This window comes from Diceros bicornis, chromosome 20 (assembly GCF_020826845.1).
Source record: "Diceros bicornis minor isolate mBicDic1 chromosome 20, mDicBic1.mat.cur, whole genome shotgun sequence".
Lineage (NCBI taxonomy): Eukaryota > Metazoa > Chordata > Mammalia > Perissodactyla > Rhinocerotidae > Diceros > Diceros bicornis.
This window is the reverse complement of record NC_080759.1, coordinates 40,970,830-40,992,446: the sequence shown is the minus strand read 5'-3', so window position 1 is coordinate 40,992,446 and position 21,617 is coordinate 40,970,830. Positions and strand designations below refer to the sequence as shown.

At 35.3% G+C, this 21,617-nt stretch overlaps 1 long non-coding RNA gene across 4 annotated transcripts in view; it reads right to left on the bottom strand.

Moving 5' to 3' along the window:
* The window catches only part of LOC131419276 (uncharacterized), a 29,237-nt gene extending 7,862 nt beyond the window's left edge, over positions 1 to 21,375 (bottom strand). The window contains exons 1-6 of one of the 4 annotated variants that reach the window (XR_009223184.1): positions 20,523 to 21,375; positions 16,939 to 17,068; positions 14,220 to 14,294; positions 8,129 to 8,176; positions 7,240 to 7,309; positions 4,576 to 4,858 (exon numbers count right to left, since the gene is read on the bottom strand). This is a non-coding gene — a long non-coding RNA (uncharacterized LOC131419276). Of the gene's footprint in view, positions 1 to 4,575; positions 4,859 to 6,048; positions 7,310 to 8,128; positions 8,177 to 14,219; positions 14,295 to 16,938; positions 17,069 to 20,522 lie in introns of those variants that run through there. The other 3 variants (XR_009223185.1, XR_009223182.1, XR_009223183.1) reach the window with 3 other exon arrangements.
* Between the last annotated feature and the right edge of the window lie 242 nt (positions 21,376 to 21,617).

Genomic DNA, 21,617 nt, shown 5'->3' with positions numbered 1-21,617 from the left:
TCCTTGTCTGGTTTTGGTATCAGGGTAACATCAGCTTTGTTAATGAGTTAGGGAGCTTCCCCCCTCCTCAGTTTTTTGGAAGAGTTTAAGAAGGATAGGTATTAAGTGTTCTTTCAATGTTTGGTAGAATTCACCAGGGAAGCCAACTGGTTCTGGACTTTTATTTTTGGGGAGGTTTGTGATTACTGTTTCGATCTCCTTACTGGTGATTGGTCTATTCAAATTCTCTATTTCTTCTTGATCCAGTTTTGGCAGGTTGTATGAGTCTGAGAATTTATCCATTTCATTTAGATTGTCGAATTGGTTGGCATATAGCTTTTCATAGTATTCTCTTATAATCTTTTGTATATCTGAGGTGTCTGTTGTAATTTCTCCTCTTTCATTTCTGATTTTACTTATTTGTGCCTTCTTTCTTTTGTTTGTGGTGAGTCTAGCTAAGGGTTTGTCAATTTTGTTGATCTTTTCCAAGAAGCAGTTCTTGGTATTATTAATTTTTTCTATCGTTTTTTTAGTCTCTATTTCATTTATTTCTGCTCTGATTTTTATTATTTCTCTTCTTCTACTGATTTTGGGCTTTGTTTGTTCTTCTCTTTCCAGTTCCTTTAGGTGCATTGTTAGATTGTTTATTTGATATTTTTCTTGTTTGTTGAGATAGGCCTGTATTGCTATAAACTTCCCTCTTAGAACCGCTTTGGCTGTCTCCCATAAATTCTGGCATGTCGTACTGTCATTTTCATTTGTCTCTAGGTATTTTTTGATTTCTCCTTTGATTTCTTCATTGACCCAATCGTTGTTCAGTAGCATTTTGTTTAATCTCTATGTATTTGTGGCTTTTCTGATTTTCTTCTTATAGTTGATTTCTAGTTTCATACTGCTGTGGTCAGAAAAGTTGCTTGGTATTATTTCAATCTTCTTAAGTTTGTGGAGACAGATTTTGTGGCCTAATATGTGATCAGTCCTGGAGAATGTTCCATGTGCATTTGAAAAGAATGTGTAATCTTCGGTTTTTGGGTGGGATGCTCTGCATATATCTACTAGGTCCACCTGTTCTAGTGTGTCATTTAAGGCCAATGTTTCATTATTGATCTTCTGTTTGGATGATCTATCCATTGGTGTAAGTGTTAAAGTCCCCTACTATTATTGTGTGACTGTCTATTTCTCTTTTTATGTCTGTTAATAATTGCTTTATATATTTAGGTGCACCTACATTGGGTGCATAGATATTTACCAGTGTTATACATTCTTGTTGGATTTTTCCCTTGATCATTATGTAATGCCCTTCTTTGTCTCTTTTTACAGTTTTTGTTTTAAAGTCTATTTTGTCTGATATGAGTATTGCTACCCCAGCTTTCTTTTCATTGCCATTTGCATGGAGTATCTTTTTCCATCCCTTCACTTTCAGTTTGTGAGCATCTTTAGGTCTGAAGTGTGTCTCTTGTATGCAGCATATATATGGGTCCTGGTGTTTTATCCAGTCAACCACCCTATGTCTTTTAATTGGAGCATTTAGTCCATTGACATTTAAAGTAGCTATTGATAAGTATGTACTTACTGCCATTTTTTAACTTTTTTTCCTCAGTGTTTTAGTAGTCCTTCTCTGTTCCTTTCTCCTTCTATACAGAATTGATGGTCTCTTTAGTTTGACCTCTGTCTGAAAGCTCTACTCTTTAACTCCTCTCCTCCCTCCTTTTATGTTTTTGATATCATATCTGACCTCTTTTTTGTGCATTTGTATCCATTAACTTCTTATCATGGAAATAGATAATTTTTCCTATTTGCGGTTTTCTTTTTCCCCTTAAATCAGTCCCTTTAACATTTCTTGTAGCGCTGGTTTCTTGGTGACAAACTCCTTTAATTTTTGCTTGTCTGGGAAATTTTTGATCTCTCATTCCATTTTGAATGATAACCTTGCTGGGTAGAGTATTCTTGGCTGTAGGTTTTTTCCTTTTAGCACTTTAAATATATTGTGCCACTCTCTTCTAGCCTGTAAGGTTTCCGCTGAGAAGTCAGCTGATAGCCTTATGCGGTTTCCTCTGTATGTAACTTGTCTTTCTCTTGCAGCTTTTAGGATTCTCTCTTTATCTTTAATTCTGGACATTTTGATTATGATGTGTCTTGGTGTGGGCCTCTTTGGGTTTACCTTGTTTGGGGCTCTCTGTGCTTCCTGTACCTGGATGTCTGTTTCCTTCCTTAGGTTAGGGAAGTTTTCATCTATTATTTCTTGAAATACGTTCTCTGCCCTTTTGTCTCGCTCTTCTCCTTCCGGGACACCTATAACATGGATGTTAGTGTGCTTGATGTTGTCCCAGATGTACCTTAGACTGTCCTCACTCTTTTTAATTCTTTTCTCTTTTACCTGTTCAGCTTGGGTAATTTCTTCTAGTCTTTCATCCGGCTCACAGATCTGTTCTTCTGTATCCTCTACTCTGTTTTTAAGTCCATCTAATGAATTTTTCATTTCCAGTATTGTATTCTTCATTTTTTATTGGTTCTTTTTATATCTTCCATTTCTTTGTTGACATTCTCACTGAGTTCATCTATTCTTCTCCCCACATCAGTAAGCATCCTTAACACTCTTTGTTTGAACTCTCTGTCAGGTAGGTTGCTCATTTATGTTTTACTTAGTTCCTTTTCTGGGATTTTGTCCTGTTCCCTTGCTTGGAATGTATTCCTTTGCCTCCTCATTTTGCCTCTTTCCCTGTGCTTGTGTCTGTGTATTAGGTAGGTCTGCTACATCTCCTGCTCTTGGATAGGTGATCTTATACAAGTGATGCCTTAGGAGACCTGCAGTGTGCTTCCCTCAGTTCTCAATGTTCCAGGGGTGACCCCTATTTGGGCTACGTGTGTCCTGTTGCGGCCTGTTTGCTCTCCCTGTAGGCACCCAGGGCCACTGAGTTATGCTCCTGGCCAGCTGTTGTAATGCTCAGCTGCTTGTAGTTGTTGTGGGTCCTTCAGTCACTTTATCAGGTGTGGGTAGCCCCAGCACAGTTGGCTGCAAGTTCTAATACCACATTTGTGTTGCAGTATTTCTTTTAAGTGGGTAGGCCCCCAGCGTGGCAGGTTGTTTTTGTTCAGGGGCTTACAATTGCTATAAGCCTCCAGCCTTTAGGTGTCTTGTCAGCTCTCTGAGGATTGCAGCTGGGTTGGGCTGGCTTCAGGCATGGGAGCACCCAATTTTTTCAGGCTTTGGAAGGTGGGGCAAACCCTCTATGTGTGTCTTTGAGAAGCACAAGTCTTCTGCAGCTGACAAGCCCTGCCACCCACAGGTCCACACACACAGTCAACACAGTCCTGCCCCGTGTTAGTGCCCCGACCTCCTGAAGTGGACCCAGTCTCTCCACAGCGGGAGCCCGACACACTCCACCACCGCCCCACACTTTCCACCTGCTCCTTGTGCACATCCTGCCCCACTGAAGTCCGCTCAGTTGCCAGGCTGCGGAGAATCCAGTCACCAATCTATGCAGGCCCACAAGTTGCCTGAGGGCTTGTTGTTGGGTGGAGACAGTCTCTAGGGTGGACTGCCTGCCCTGGCTGAGCTGGATTAAATCTGTGCTCTAGAGGATGAGGCCCACCTGGATAACCTTTTATTTTGAATGACTGTGTAGAATGGGCCCAAACCATTTTCTCATTTTCTTTTGAAATGTGAACTTTTCATTCAAATTTTTAATAATTTGAAAGGAAAAAACTTCCAGGAAAATTGACTATTTGGCAGTAATGTTTGTATTCTTTGTGGAAAAAAAAATTTTCTTTATGTATTAACAGTAATATATTGATTTGCATCAAGGCATGCTTTCTTTGTCTAGTTTATGTTTTATTTCTAAATATTTATCACGAGAAATTAAATAATAAATAAACTTTTATTTCTCTAAGTTCTTTCTATTTTTATCCTCCCATGGTAATTCAGGATTGAACATTACAATCTGTTTTCCATAGAATTTCCATTACTCTCACAGAATACCCTAAACAAGATAAAGAAGTACAAACCTGGAGTATGGTTTCTGTTAGACGTGATGAAATAGACTCATCCAACTGAGATGACTCTCTTTTATGAGGTTTTCTTAGTGCGTTTACCTTTTAAGGAAATGTACACTTATCATTGAGAAAGAATCACACTTTAAACAATATATTTCACTGAATTCCTTGTAATTAAGATTTTGAATCACTAAAGATCACTGCATGAGAAAATAATTATTATTCATATTTAAACAATTGCATGCTGTGTTTTGTGGCATTCAAAATACATTTCAGAAGCTTTATTTCTGGGAAAAAAAATAGAACCAGTGAGAGGGAAAATGGTGTCAACTAATAGGAGTAAATTGATGAAAATGTGTCTGGCCCCGGTGCCCTGGTGCTGGAGGTTGTGATCTATTTGGAATGGAAAGGGAAAGATAGTGATATAAAAGGTACTTAATGAAGAGTCTCCAAATTGTGCTACAAAAAGGAAAAGTTTGATCAGTTTGTTTTTTGCTTGTTTCCTTTTGTTTTTCTATTTTTAGTTTAAAAAACAAGAAATATGGCAATATTAGGAATTATTATCTTTGTAGAAGTCAATGATTTAATTCCTAAATTTCCCTATTTTATTCCTTTATTTAATTATTTAAGATCTCCACAGAGGAAAGATTCATTGACAGAAATGAAATTAGATGTAGGCTCCCATGTAAAAAGTATAAAAACAGATAGTTCTTCGAGGTACTGATTTCATTTCCTTTGGGCATATATGCAGAAGAAGAATTGCAGGATCATATAGTGGTTCAATTTTAAGTTTTTTGAGGAATCTCCATTCTGTTTTCCATAATGGCTGTACCAATTTACATTTCCACCAACAGTGTACAAGGGTTCTATTTTCTCCACATCCTTGCTGTAAGATAATAGAAAATATACGTTGATCTCTGTCCCTAGTTCCTGGCACAGATCTCCTAAAACCCTTTTAATTTCCTACTAAGAGCATCTTTGAGGCGACTTTGAGTGGGCTCCTGGGTGATTCCTGGATGGGTGCTGGTCACCAGAAAGCCTAAGTCATGATTAGAAGCTTGTAATTTTCTGGTCCACCCCCCACCCTCCAGAGAGGGAAGAGGGGCTGGAAATGGAGTTAATAATTGATCACGCCTGTGTGAGGAAGCATCCATGAAATCCCAATAGTAGAGGGTTCAGGGAGCTTCCAGGTTGGTGAACACATCCACACTGGGAAGATAATATACCTCAACTCCACAAAGACAGAAGCTCCTGAGCTCAGGACCCTCTCAGACCTCATCTTATTTATCTCTTCATCTGTATCCCTTATTATGCTCTAATAAATTTGTGAATGTAAGTATTTACTTGAGTTCTGTGAGCCACTCTAGCACAGTAATGGAACCTGAAGAGGGGGTCATTGGAAGCTCTGATCTATAGCTGATTGGTCAGAAGCACAGGTGATCACCTGGGCTTGTGGCTGGCATCTGAAGCAGGGGGGAGGGGGACAGTTTTGTGAGACTGAACCCTCAACCATGGATTGTGCTATCTCTGGGTAAAAAATGTCAGAATTGAGTTAAATTGTAGGACACGCAGCTAGTGTTGGAGACTTGCTTGTTGTTGTGGGGAAAAACCTCCACATGCTTGGTGACCAGAAGTGTCAAAAGTGAAGACTTTCTGTGTGAGAGTAAAGAAAGACTCACAGGATAAAAAAAACAGTGGGGAAGAAATGGATTCTTCTCTACATAGGAAAAGAGTGAGTTTTGCTTACACTGACCAACACTTGTTATCTTTTATGTTTTTTGATAATAGCCATCCTACCAAGTATGAGGTATTATCCCAGTGTGGTTTTGATTTGCATTTCCCAGATGATTAGTAATACAAAGCACATTGCCATGTACCTGTTGGCCATTTGTAGGTACCTATGTGAGAAAATATGTTAATCAGCTTGACTGTAGTAATAACTTCACTATGTAGATGTATAACAAATCATCATGTTTTACACCTTAAATATATAGAAATTTTATTTTTAAAATTAAATTAAATTATATTTAAAAGTTAGAAATAAATAAAACAAAAACAGCAATAATGATATGATGTATCATTGTGGTTACTATTTATTGAGGAGTTACCGTATGCCAAGTAATCTACTAAGGGTTTTATCTACATTATTATTTCATTTACTTTTCAAAATAACTGCATGAGGTTGGCATTAGTCTATTTCATATACAGAAGCATAGAAGCTAAGGGCATTTGAGAAACTTGACGTAGACTCAAGAAAATTCAAGACATCAGCACAACTTTTTTGCCAGTGGAGATTAGATGGCATAACATGACTGAACCCTTTTTCTGTTGGTCTTAAGTAAGGTATTCCATGATTTGTGTTCCTGGGTTAAAGATCCTCTGGTCAGACATCATGCTTATTTTGCTTTTCCTAGAAAAAAACTAGGAATAGTCCCTGAGCTATGTTATTGTTCTTTTTATTAGATATTACATCAGACCCCAGATTTCTTGAAGGGTCCATTAACATAGTAGATGGATTGAGTCATAAATGTGTTTGTCTCATAACACAAGTAGGGAATCCAGTCAGCACTGTCTGTGACAGACACCCCAGCACTCAGAGTGCTAAGCCAGATGTGATGCTCTGAACTTTTAGGAAAATGTGGGTGTCTCCCTTTCAGATGGCAAGAGCAGCAGTGTGAAATATTACTTGGCCCCACGTTTAGTAAGTAATTCACAGACAGGCAGGGATTTATACAAACATAGGCTGGTCTCTGCTTCCTAGGTTCCTGCAGACCCTAAACCTTTTGCTTAATGTCATGCAGATAACAATTTATTTGGAGAAATAATTCAAATCAATATATATCTGAGAAAGGATTCAAATCAATGTCTCTACTTGAGTGACAAAGAAAAATAATACTACCTAATATGGAATTAATTAGATAGTAAATATCTGATAACATGAGAGAAAGTGGCAAAGCAGGAAGGCAATTTTATTTCTTCAGTTTTATTTAAAACTGTAATCTTTGATGTAATGATCTTATAAATCACTGTTTATATAATAAATGGTAGAATTCTTATAACAGATTTTTTAAAACAAACATTTACAGAATTTGAATTATGATCTCATCTGACTTCTTGGATATTTCCATCAGGGAAAAAAATTGATATGCTCAGCTACAATTCATAAAAATGCACTATAGCCCTCTGGCAGTAGCAATTGAAATGACAAAACCAATATCCAGACAGGTAATAGTAATAACCAGACTCTGGATTAGAAATCTCTGATACCGTTTATTTTCCAGAAGCATTGGCATGTTGTAATCTTGGTTGGAGAGTAGTAAGAGCACCAATGATGTCCCTGAAATGGGTAAGAAGAGAGGAAGGAAAGAAATTAAATGTTTACAAACCATGGAATGGAAGGTGGGCAGAGAAAGGGCTATAGCAACAGCAACTTATTCAGAAATTTGGACATAGACTCTGTTCAGTAATGCAAAGGCAAGGAAGGAAGAGCTGGAAAATGATCTAAAACATATAAGTTAATATCTTTCAGTATTTTTAGTTTAGGATGTTAATTCTTATTGGACAAAGAAAGTTACTACTCCCTGATAAATGTGTTTCCTAAACCATCATTTTCCAAACTTTAGTCTGACTCAAAATGACTTGGAGATCTTAGTAAAACATACAATCCTGGACCTCACCTGCAGAGATTCTGAATGAGTAGGACTTGCACAGAGTGCAATAATCTGTATTTCTAGCTAACTCACAGTTGATGATTGTGCTGTCTATTTATAGATGCAGTTATGCAGAATGACCCACCCCAAGATGTCTACATTCTAATCCCTGGAATCTGTTGAATATATTATGTTACATGGCAAGGGAGAATTAAGGCTACAAGTGGAATTAAAATTGCTAATCATCTGACTTTAAATTAAGGAGATTATCTGGATTTATCCACATGGACACAATGTAATAACAAAAGTCCTTGAATGGAGAAGAGAGAGGTAGAAGGGTCAGAACAATAAAGATGGCATCTTGAGAAAGACTGAGCTGGTCATTGCTGACTGAAGATGGAAGAGGTCGTGAGCCAAGGAATGTGGGCAGTGTCTAGAAGCTGGAAAAGGCAAGGATATGCGTTCTTCTCTAGAGCCTCCAGAAAATAACACATCTCTGCTAATACCTTGATTTTAGCCCAGTGAGACCCATTTCTGACTTCTGACCTCCATAACTGCAAGATAAAAAATTTGTGTTGTTTTAAGCCTATGAGTTTATTGTAATTTGTTGCAGCAGCAAGAGGAAACTAGTACAATAGATATTAACACAATACATACTTCTAAAGAAACTAATGCAGTACATACTTTGAATACCAGGGTTCTAAATCATCACAAATTTTTCCCTCCATGAACTTAAGAATTAGGTCATTGGAGAATTCAAGAATGTTCTTGACACTCAGTTATCAGTAGTCTTTCCTGGCAACTATTTAAGGTATGCACTATTATAAGTTGCTAGTTAAAACAGTGATAATGATGATAGAAACCACAGTGGCCAATTATGCTTTTCTAAGTATATTTATTCAACCATAGAAAGACTCTGTTGAGGATGAACTGTGCTAAAAACAAAAACACAAGAAAGAGAAAAGAACATTTAGCTGTTTCTTCTAGGGAAATATTAAAAGACTTTTTTTTTTTTTTTTTGCGAGGAGATCAGCCCTGAGCTAACATCTTTTTTTTTTTTTTTTTTTTTTTTTTTGCGAGGAGATCAGCCCTGAGCTAACATCCGCCAATCCTCCTCCTTTTTTGCTGAGGAAGACGGCCCTGGGCTAACATCGGTGCCCATCTTCCTCCACTTTATATGGGACGCCACCACAGCATGGCTTACCAAGCAGTGCGTCGGTGCGCGCCCGGGATCCGAACCAGCGAACCCCGGGCCGCCGCAGCGGAGCGCGCGCACTTAACCGCTTGCGCCACCGGGCCGGCCCCTAAAAGACATTTTAATGTGGGAAGCCTTCCAATCTATATCATTTTGACGAACTCTCTATATTTATCACATAATAACCCTTTTTAAAATTTAAGATGATTAAATGAAAAAAAAATTTTCACCTGGGGTTGGTGACATAGATTCACATAGTGCCTTTCATAACTAGGGAATTTACAATGTGCTAGTTAATGGCAAACAATGAAAAGTCTATATATTTGGATATTCTGACTCAATATTCAATTAATTTTCATCATTTTAGGGAAAATAAAATAAAATAATTGTAGTGTGTTCAGAATTTCCCATAGTTCACATCTCATCATCTAGTTGATTCTTTCTCACTTTGTCAGTAGAATGTACTTATTGTGCAAAGAGTTTGAAGGAGATAAATCTCAGATACATGCCTATAACTATGTAGAATTTAACCAGTCAGACTTATAAACCTTTAACTTGGATATGTATAGTGTTATAGTTTTCATTGGACATGCTATATTTAAAATGAGGGAATTGACAAGATCTCTTTCTTCCATTCTGTATATGCCTTCTTTCAAATGGGAGGCAGCTAGTGACTATAGTCAGAGTCCTGAAGTTTCGATCACTTTATGACTATATAAATCCTGAGAATAAACTTCATTATATAACTATAGAACTGAAGAATAAATTTCTTCTAAGAAAGAGGCATCATCATCATCACGTCATCTGACAGTATATTTTCATAATTTGTTTGCTTATATTCCATAGTTATCTTCATTAATGTGTGAATGTGTATAACAGAAATGAACAAGAGATAAAATAGGTTCCAGGAAAAATGGGAAAGATGGGTTTTGTTTATGTTATCTTATCACCTTTTATTTCATTATCTCATTTGCTATTCTTATTTCTCCCCTAAGGAAATCCATGCTGTATTTCTCTTCTCCAGTTATCAGACTTCTCACTTTCAACATCCCTTTGCTCTTTACTCACACTCCTGGAAAAGTCTAATACTTATATCCATTAGATTAATCTGTACTGACATTCAATAGAATAATGTGCTTTTATTTTTTGTTTGTCTGTTTTTAATAAATGGGGTGTAAAAGTGCCCAAGTAACTCTGGATCCAGAGATAATTTTTATATCACCTAATCTGTAGATATTTCAGATCATATTAAAAAACCCATATGATCCGTCTTCCTAAGCATGTTTCTTAAAAGAAAAAAAAAGACATCCACAGCAGGTTCTCCTACTTTTTCAGCAGTGTTGGTCTCCTAGGCCACATGTTATAGTATTTTAAATTACATTATTTGAGAATAATTCCTTTAGATTCATGTCACTGAAGAATTGTTATGCATATAAATGTCATTGAGAAAAAATGAAAGTAATTTTCAGTAGGAGGTTAGATGTATATCTTTTTTTAGATCTACTGTCATCTTGATCTTGGAAAGTTAGAACAGCATCTAGAATCAATGAATCATAGAAAGGTTGTGTAGGTAAGCAGAATTTGCTACCCCCAAAATATGTCACTTTGGCTTAACTATTTTTAAGAACAAAAGACTCAGGAAGAACTTTGAACTTCCCCCTAACTGCCTGAAAGAATTTAAGATAAAAGGTCTGTTTCAGGAGGAAGCTATCACCATAGATAACTATAGTATAATATGAACTAGATGTGGTAGACAGGGAGGAACCTAGCAAGACCTGTTTGATCAACGTCCCCTGACTGTCCCATGGTCTCTGCATGATACGGCAAACATTTGTTTACCAAACATTTGCTTTTCCATCTCCATGTCAACTGCCTTCCTCCTCTTTGAGGTCCCAAACCATTAGCCTCAACATCCTCCTTTGCCTTTAGCTAAAGATAGTATTAAGGTGGTGGCTTTGGCCATTTTGGTGAGTTACTCAGTTTTCCTGCATTTCTTCCATGTATACATGTTATTAAACTTGTATGATTTTCTCCTATTATTCTGTCTCATGTCAATTTAGTTTTTAGACCAGCCAGAAAAACCTAGAAGGGTGGAGGAATACTTCTTCCTCCCCTACAGTTGATTTGGTTTGAAAAAGAGGGACAAGAAAATGGAGAAAATTATTTAATAAGCATCTATTAATTATTGATTCAGATGCTATTCATCTATTCATTGTTCACTAACTTAATGAACAAATAGGCATTGAATGCCTATGATATGCTAAGCACTCAGGCCCTTCTCTATGAGACTGAGATGAGAGAGTCAAAAATAAAGGACAAAATTTCTATACTTAGACGTTTTATATGCATATAAGGGAGATAGATAGATTAAAATGTATAAGATGTGAATGGTGATTAAAAGAGATGAAACAATAAACCAGGAAGGTGAGTATAGGAAGTGGGAATGTTTCTTTTTTAAATAATATTGTCTGGAGAGACCTCTCCAAAGAGCTAATATTTGAATAAGTTTACAAATTAAGTGAGAGAGTGAGCCATGTAGATAAATGGGGAAATAGAATTTTATTAAAGAGAGGATCAAGTACTAACATCTTGAGTTGGGTTAATTCCTGCGATTTCCTAGTAAAAACCAGAAGACTCATATGGGAGAAAAACAGAGCAAGCCAGAGAGGTAGGAAAGAGGCCTGAGATTATGAAAGGTTAGTCCCAGTAAGATCTTGTCAACTATTGTAAAGACTAAGAGTGACCTAGATATTCAATCAAGGACTTTGAACAAAGAAATGACAGTTTATATGTGGAAAAGCTTCTCTGGTTGCCTCTCTAGAGAATAAATTAAAGAAGAAGGGAAACTGAAGCAAGGAGACACTTTAAGATGCTATCAGATAATCTGCTGGGAATGTGATGGTAGCTTGGGCAAGATTCTAGTATTGAGGATGACAATATGTGGTTGGATTCTGGATACATTTTGAAGATAGAACCAAAAAGTTTTGCCGATACATTAAGTACAGGTTATGAGAGAGAAAGAGAAAAGTCAAGGATGACAAATTATTTTAGCTGAGCCACTAAAAGAGTAGGATTGCTACCAACTGAGGTGGGCATAATGGCGAAAGGGACAGTAAGGTGAAGATTTTGAGCTCCATTTTGGATTTGCTATGATTTGGATGCTAGTTTGACATGGGATTGGAGACCTTGAGTAGGCAGGTGGATATATGAAACTGGAGTTGAGAGCCAAGGTTCAGTCTGGAAATATAAATTTGAATCTGTTTATCAATGTTATGGTAAGAATGAGCTCTCCAGCCCTCCTAAATTAACAAGTTAGAGAGATAGGAGGAATCAGCAAAAGAAACTAAGACTGGAGGCAAGGGATATTGAAAGTAAACAAGAATAACGCCATGGCCTGGAAGCCAAGGAGGTAGAAGTGTTTCGGGGAAGGTGAACTGAGAAATGGATTGTGGAATTCACAATTTGAACATTATTTGTAACTTTGGCAAGGGCAATTTCTGTGGAGAGGGGATGAAAGCCTCACTAGATGGGATTCAAGAAAAAACAACATAACAAAGAATTTGGAGCATTCTGCAAAGATATTATTTTCAAAGAATATTTTCTCTCAAGGGAAGAAGAGAAACAGATTCATAGTTGGAGATAAAGTTAGATCAATAATTTTTTTTTAGGAAAGGAAGAGAAGGATATGACATCATGTTTGTATGCAATGGGAATAAAATAGAAAGAGGAATATGCAAGAGAAAGTAGATAGAATTTATGCATCAATATATTTGAGTAAGTAACCAAGGATGGGATCTAGGTCACAGGTGAAAGAGTTGGGCTTCGCTTGAAGCAGGGGACAGTTCTCCCACAGTATCTGGAGTGAAGGAATAGCATATGAATAGATAAATACATGAAGGATGGTAAATTAATGGTTGGGAGCTTGCAGATTTTTTTTATTATTATTATACAATAAGAATAAGGGATGTGAAGTAGGTATTAAATATTTTGTTTGAAGATTTATATATAAAACCTCACTCCACATACTAATTGGTTACAGAACCAACTACCAGTCTAATGTTTACTTTCCTTCTAATATATCTCTGCTTAGTGATTGTCCAAGATTTAGGGATGGTTTAAGCAGTAAGTTGTTGCAATTGAAAAAAGATAAATTTACAAATAGAGTTGACTGACCCTCATTAATATCCAACATTTTCTACTTATTTACTCTATGACTTTTGTTGAATTACTTAGACATATTTGAGCTTTATTTTTTCATATGTAAAATAAAGAGGAATATATTCAAATATATTCATCTTATATGTTTTTTGTAAAGATTGAAAGTGTCAGAAAAAATGAACTAAACATGGAAATTGGCAAAAGAGATTACTGTGAGTTTTTCCAGTGACGTATAGGGCTCACATCTTTCACTGACTTTCTATTGATTGGATCATATTTCACCTTTGTCTTGAGAAAAATAAAACTCTAAAAGTTGTATTTATTGCTCTTTAAGATATTAATCAATTTTGTATCCAACCCACAATCTTAGCTTAACATTCCATTATTAAATTACTTATAAAGACCTAGCTCCTCAGATGCTCATTGAACTAGTTTTAACTTATCTCTGGTTCCTTCATTAATTAATCAGATGAAAATTTTTGGCGCTTGCTCATTTTATATTTGCATGAGTGTCATGTGTTTAAATTGTCAAAATGTAAACTGAGGCAAATGTAATATTATAATCCCTAGTAGAGTGTCTGACATATGTTATTCAACTGCTCCCCAGCCCACTCCCAGATCTACCCCAATCACAGTTTTAGCTCCTTTCATTGAAGAAACTAAACATACAATTGAACATTTCTTTCTATGATTGTATATTCTTATTATCCTAATATTTGGATATATTCAATTTGCACTCAAAAATCATTGATAATTTTTCTTGGCTAAATATTGCAAATATTTAAAGTCCGCCTACAATGGGAACTGTGGTTTGATGGAAAAGTTAGTGGATTTGGTATATGATAGAATTTTGTCAGAGTCCTGGCTTGATTATTTAGATGGCTTGAGTATCAATGTCTTCATCCATAAAATAATGAAAATAACACCCTCCAGGATTGCTTTTTCCAAAAAAGTACACAACACAGTTTCTACTTAGTAATAGGTACACTGACATGTTATTTGAATTTTACTCTCTATGTTCTAAAAATGTGCATATAACCATGACTATCACGAATCCTACCATTTATTTATACTACCAAAATTTAGTACCCGTGATGGAATTAAACAACGTAGTGAAAAACTCGTAAACCTTTATTTCGAGCTTGAACAAAACCAAAACTCACCAGCTTCACAATGTCAACAGTTCAACTGATACATTATTCCACAGCTCCTTCTAGTTAATCACTCCCATTTAATGCTCTTACCATCTTCCCTTTTAGAAACGTGAGTCAGTCTTCACTCCTGCCTCTCTTTTGCATAGATATCTTGTGGTGCAAGTCCTGAAAATAAGGTTAAATATTATGTGCTGCCTTGAACATCTGGTAAAATTTGGAGAGAATAAAGGGCCTAACCGCAAGTTCTTCTTCTTCTATTCTCTTGTGGATAAGATCCCTTAGTCAAACAACCTTCCTTATTACAGGGACCAGACACATTGGCTACTTATTCCTTAGTACCAGATTTCAGTTCCCTGTCAACTCCTAGAATCATTCAAATAACTCAATCACATCCTCCGTCTTATTACTACCAAGTCGGCTTCCTGTAGGCTCTGCTTGTTCACTCTGTTGTAGAGTGAAACCCCCATGTGGCCCTGTGTCCTCCTCCCCCTGGCTGTGAGCATATGTGACTAATAACCAGCTGTCAATCTCATGTGTTCAATATTGGGTGATGTGTGTACGGCCATCTCCATAACGGAGAGCAGGAATTCCTTCCTCACCAATGGGATGAAAAGGAGACAAATAAAACACATCTGTTCAAACAACAAGTTTTTCCTCATTTTCTTCCTCTTCCCCATCATTCATCCATCTATCTATGTATCCATTTATTATTCACTAAATAAATAAATAAAGTTCAATTCATACCGGTATGCTTCTGAAAAATATTTATTAGTAAGTCATCTATGCTAGACATTATGATGTGGCAAACTCCTAAAATTATTTTCTGAACTATTTCCTAAATGTATCTTTTCTAACTTTCTTACAACTCTACATTAATTTGGTCCCTATACATTTTTTAAATGTATTATTTTTTCAAACACACAGACAAGACTAGACGGAAAATGTTGAATAATCATGAACCTAATATCCAGCTTAATCATATGATAATATGCACTAGTTCATTCAATTTGTTTTTATTGAACCTCTACTCTTTGCCAAGAATTGTTAACACTCTTGGAGATAGTGCAGCAGAAGTGAAAGTAAACCAAAACACAATACAAAAAAACAGAATATAACAAATAAAAAAAAATCACTATTGTTGACACATTGTAGTGGAGATAAAGAGATAGAAAGTAAACAGCAAACAAATAAAAAAAGAAATATATAATGCATCACTAGAATATAATTTCTCTGACAAAAAAACTAAGATAAGAAGATATAGCATCAAGTGGGAATAAAATTTGATTTAGGGTGGTCAATAAGTCTTTTGATTAAGTTATATCTGGGCTGAACTTTGTAATTTGTGAGAGAATGATTCTGGCAAATATATGAAGAAAGAGAATCAAGTCAACATTTTCAAAAACTATACACTCTTGGTATGACCAAGGAACAAGAAGGAGGCGATTATGCCCGGGGCAGGGAGAGCCAGTGGCCAGAGTTAACAGAGGATGAGGTCAGAGAAAGAACCAGTGGCCAGATCATATTGGATGTTGGGAGCAGAGTTAAGGTCTCTGGTCCTAAGAAGGGTGGAAATTAATTACAGGGTTTGAGCAGGGAATTAGAATGACTATATTTACATTTAAGAAGGAGCTCTTTGCCTGTTCATAGAGAATAGGCTGTAGAAGCAAAGATAAAAGCAGGGGGACAAATTATGAGGCTACTGTAATAGTCTGGGCAAAACATGATGCAGACAAAATATGATGATAATCATTGAATTATTCTGACACAAATGAGGAATTAATCTAACAAAAATGATTCAATTTCATGAACTTATTTAAGAATTTCCTCTTTGTTGAAAGCACTGGGAAAATTGCTCTATTATTCTGCCAAATTTTATGTATGCATACACACATAGGCACACACATATGTAAAATATTAAGTATTATTTAACAATAAGCAAAGAATGTATGATTGAAAAATTAGATGCTTTTACTCAGAGAAGGTTAAGATTTGATACTAAATATGAGTTAAAAATACTATAATGCAAATATTCATGTTTGTTTCAACTACTTTGAAATTTTAAGAGGCTTGTTAGCATAATTAGTGCTTATGATCCCTGAAGGCCTTCTCTACTAAACGTTATTAAAATATTCATTGTATTTGTTTTCAAATTTATAGAACAAATTACTATTGTGAAATATCTGTTTACATACACACAATAATGATACAAATAATTAATAACTGTGAGATGAGCTCAATAGTCAGAAAATTGTCTAGATCATCTCTCTATTAGCCTTTAATAGGATATGAGTAAAATCATTGACCAACCTCCCTTGACCAATACACATGAAAAATAAATGGCTGTTATGCCATGACTTGAAGTTTAATTAATCTACAATCTATTTCCTGAACAAAGAATCACATTTTAGACTTATATATCTTCTTTTGAGATTATATGTAATAAATGTAACCCATACTTTAGATAATAATATGCTTTTTAAGTAAAGAATAATATTTTAATAATACTTTTAATTTTAACATTATGATGAACAGCTATTTCTTCATGGAACTATTCTGAACACACACACAAGCTCTGCTCTATAGGAATTAGCCTACTCATGTTAACAAGTCTACCACATAAACATACATTCAACATCACAATGCAATATTTCAGCGCACCTTGGATTTGGAACTGAAATATTTGCCCTTATGTGAAAATAAATCTCTACTATTTGTTTCAGAATTCAAAATTTATGTTGCACTGTGTAAGTAATTAAAAGTCATATCTAAAGTACACATTAAGTAGGTGTATCACCAGTCATAAACTCACATAAGAATCTTTGGAAGCAGCAGAGCGTCAATAACCAGCACAGAAGGACGCTGCAGAACATCTTAGACACCAATTTTGATCCAAGTTGACAATTTGTTCGTTTAGTCCTTTCCTTCTCTGATTCAAGTACCTCCAAAAAATAAAAAAAAAAAATCTTGAGAGAAAAGTTAAAAAAAACAAGAGTCTAGGAAAACTCTAATGGAAGAAACTGAAATCATACCATTAATCATATTTGTGAGAATTTTTAAAAATCAGGGTCGGCCCCATGGCTTAGTGGTTAGGTGCTAACGCTCTGCACCTGGCAGCCCGGGTTCAGATCCCGGGCACGCACTGACGCACCGCTTCTCCGGCCATGCCGAGGAGGCGTCCCACATACAGCAACTATAAGGATGTGCAACTATGACATACAACTATCTACTGGGGCTTTGGGGAAAAAGAAAAAAAAAAGGAATAGGATTGGCAATAGATGTTAGCTCAGAGCCAGTCTTCCTCAGCAAAAAAAAAAGAGGAGGATTAGCATGGATGTTAGCTCAGGGTTGATCTTCCTCACAAAAAAATAAAAAAAAAAAAAATAAATGAATAACCATTTAAAATTATTATATAAATATACTATATTAATACTACTGTGGCATAAACAAAATTTTGTAGTAGCTTTTCTTAAACTGTGTTGTCCAAAGGCAAAGCATGAAATTTAACTAGAATTTTAATGTTGAAGCATTCAAGTATTTAACATTGGATATCCACCATTTTCTTAGCATATGCTAACTTTATATCCTTTATATCTGAACATCATGATAAAAAATAGAAATAAGACAAAAAGAGAAAGGCTTATTCTTTTAATAAAAATAAAGATAAATGATTTTAGAAGCAAAAAGTAATATTTAGTTGCTATTTATCACTCAAGTGTATAGCTCTGATCCATGTTTCTATGGCTTTCCCAACTCCCCACCCTATTAAAAAGGGAAAAACAAGTTTTGGTTTCCAACAAATGCAGGGAACAAGTATATATTGTTTAGCTTGCTATTCATTGTACTTTAAAATTTTATATGGACTTTCAAGACACTTCTACAACATCAACTCCCATTTATCCCATGTTGAAATGCTAAATCCAACGTTAAATCATAGAGGAGGTGGTTCACCCTTTACCTGTTATAATACTTCTTCCTTGGAAAATTGTCGCACATTTTGTCTGTTGAAATTCTGCTTTATGAATCTACTAAAATGCCGTATTTAAACATCCCCCAAGAAGAGCTAATTTTTTCTGTTTCTGTGCTCTGAAATTATTATTATTCTACCTTTAGTAGAACACTGGTCTTTATACCAGCTTGGAATCTATATTCTGTTTGTGTATACCTTAATCACCTGAGTTAGAATATAAACTATTTAGAAATTTGTTCTGAATTGTATTTAAACTTTGGATTATTTGTGTGACTTCACCATAATTATTATTTTGCTATACAAAACCAAATAGTTAAGGTATAATATGTCTCTTGCATCAAACTGAAAGGTAAATATGTCCCTTGCCCCAACGACATTTATAATTCTCAAGAGAGACACAGTTTTGTGCAAGAGTAGTCACAAAACTGGTGCTGGGTGTAACATGAAACAGTAATTAATTTTATCGAGGCGTATAAATGGAAGCCCTAACATAGCCAAGAGTCTAGGGGCAAGGAATATATATTTAAGTAAAGAGTAAGAGCTCTAAGAATCAGTTTTTAATTAAGTTCAATTGACTTTAAGCCTCAAAAATTTTTCTTTTAAATACGATATAAATATTTTTACATTGTAATCATAAGCAAAAATAGAAACTAATTAAAAATTACTTAGAAGCATATAAAATATTATCAAAAATGACAGTTTATATCCAGCATTGTTCTTTTTGCTTTTGTAATATACTGTATATTTAAGAAATGTCTGAAGTCCAGGTTTGAAGAAATTAAAGAAACTATATGAAGATCATAAACTAAAATATTTGAATCTTAAAATTATTTTCCTGCCTTCCTAAATGTTTATCTGCTACTTTTATTTTGTTCTTTTTCATTCAAATTGACTCTCTTATTTAATAATCTCAATCTCTTCACCGTTTTCTTATCCGTCCCATTGTCCCACTATACTAGATCTTGGATGTGTGCTCCACCATGATTAGTAATGTGGTTGATTTCCTAATTACTGACACTATTTGTAATGTTATTATAGATGCTAATAAATCTCTGAACCAGCGTGACTAGGAGAAATATAGGTCTATATTACATTGTATTTTTATTCTGTATTTTTAATGAAAGTTTTGTATTTGTATTTTTTTTGTATTTTGTATTTTTTGTACTCTGTATTTTTAATAAAAGTTTTGTCATATAGGAAAATAAAGCAAATACAGTGTGTCCTTTGTTGAAAATATTCCTATTGTTAAACCATTGACTACTGTAATTTGTTGCAAAGAGCAGGATTAAGATTCTTTCTCCTCTCTCACATAGTAGAATTCTATGAACCTTAGAAGCACTGAATCTGTGGATCTATACTGACATTCAAACATTTGGCAGTTTTTTTAGTAAACGTCAGTCCAGCCCTATTCTAGACATACATGATGTAAAGATGAAAGACATAGTTTTTATTTCTAGGAGTTTATATACTATTGAGAATATAACAACAAATAGATAAATAACCATAATGCAGTGAGGTAAGTGGACACTAAATGAGGAAACCCAGATGAGGAAGAGAGTTTGGGTCCCAAATCCCCAGAGGACATAATGCTTGAGATTCCTTTTAAGTGGCGTGCACAAGGTGAACATGGGAGAAAAATCTAGGACAAAAAAGGCTGGAGAAGTCAGCAGTCGGTCTGATCTCAACAAGCCCTATTTTCTAAGCCAATGAGCAGAATATCGTGAATCTGGTGAATCTTAATAAATTTAGAGTAAGGAACTGGCCTGATAAGCTTTGAATTTTAGGACAGTTCTTAGAGATGCTACTAAGTAGGTGTGATGGTAAAAACCAAGCAATAAGTATTTAATGCTTCAGTTAAGGAAGTAGCATTGAATGGTTGGAGAAGATATGCTGTTAAGAAATATGTTGGGGGTTGTACTGAAAGACATTGGTCATTACGGGGATAACCAGGAGTTGGGGGGGTACTGAAGCTTGACATTGGGCATGGGGAGACATATAGGCAATGACTGACAAAAAGAAAAGCTTCCAATTTCCCTTTCGATTCATGTGGTAGATGGTTGTTTCTATCACAAATTTATGAGTTTAATGAATTTTACTACCCATAAATATCTTCCTCAAGTACTTCAGCTCTTAAATTAACAAAAGATGTGGAATAAACCCTATTATCATTTTAATAACTTGACATTAAAATTTGAGATTGTGCATCCTCTGTGCGTTTCTTTTTAAAAAATAACTGGGATATGACAGGCTCCTGACAGTTTCCTTGATAAACCAAAGTACTTATTTTTACAATCTCCTATGCCTGGGAAAAGGTGTTCTCAGTTTATGACAATCTTTGGTGCCTATAGGAAACTAGGTTCCTAGGGACCTATTTCTGCACTGCTGCATGATGATTGCAGAATGGAAACTGGATTTTTCATAATTACCTCCTGCTTCTCCAGTCTTCCTCACACCAATAGCATAGCTCCCTGGTGATGACATTCTGCGAATGATGACATATATAAACATTAAAGTCTGGAGGACCAAACAGTACTTTATCTACTTTTATTAATATCATGGACCATTGAAAGAAAAGAAAGCTAACAGATTTAGACTTTGAAATGAAGGTGTGTCAGGTCAACACTGTGTTTCTCCTGCCTTCTCTTTTCTGACCTTTCTCCCTTTATCTCACACTTTCTCTCACACGCAGGCACACAATGGAAGAGCTTCTAAGTTTAAAGTTAGTTATGCAATTTTATGGCGTTAAGAAGAGATATCCATTCTGCTTTTGTTTACACAGACATCTTACGTGAGCCTCAGATTTGTTTACCTTTCTGAGTTGTCATTTAGTGTGTTATTTGAATGTATCCCCACTTCATTGTTTTTAATATACATCTCCTCATGATGCAGTGAGATTAAAAGCATATTTTTTTCCCTCAAGATTTAAGATAATTCATCAGTTCCTAGACACTCGTACATTCTGTTGGAATACAGAGATCTGGGTAAGGTGTCTTACCATACAGCTCCTCTGTTGATGCCTGACCATGTTAGTGAGGTGGGAGAAATATGAGGCCCCTCTAATTTCTTCAGCACACAGTTGTCCTCTTCCCTCAGAACCCTAACTCCTTGGTACTGAAAGTGAAGATTCTTTCTCAGGATATTTTGTTGCCGTTTTACACTTTCCCTTCTTTTCTGCTACGTCAGCACATAGAATTTTATGTACTTTGGGCCATGAAATTGATTCTTCTGAAACCTATAATTTTCCAAAAAATTATTTTTTATAACTCTGTTCCTGCTTTTGAAATCAAAAGTGATACTATTTAAATTAATGAAAAAATCATTATACCTAAATAAGGAAGAAAATTCTGGAGTTGCATAAATTATAAACTCACTGGATAAAACAATATGTTATGTCATTAAACAGAACAAGATAGATCTTTAAATTACTTAATAAATAAATATCTCCAGTATAGAACTTAGAAGCATTAAGCAACCAAATCAATTACATTTTAGTTAAAATTGTTGACTATATGATATCAAGA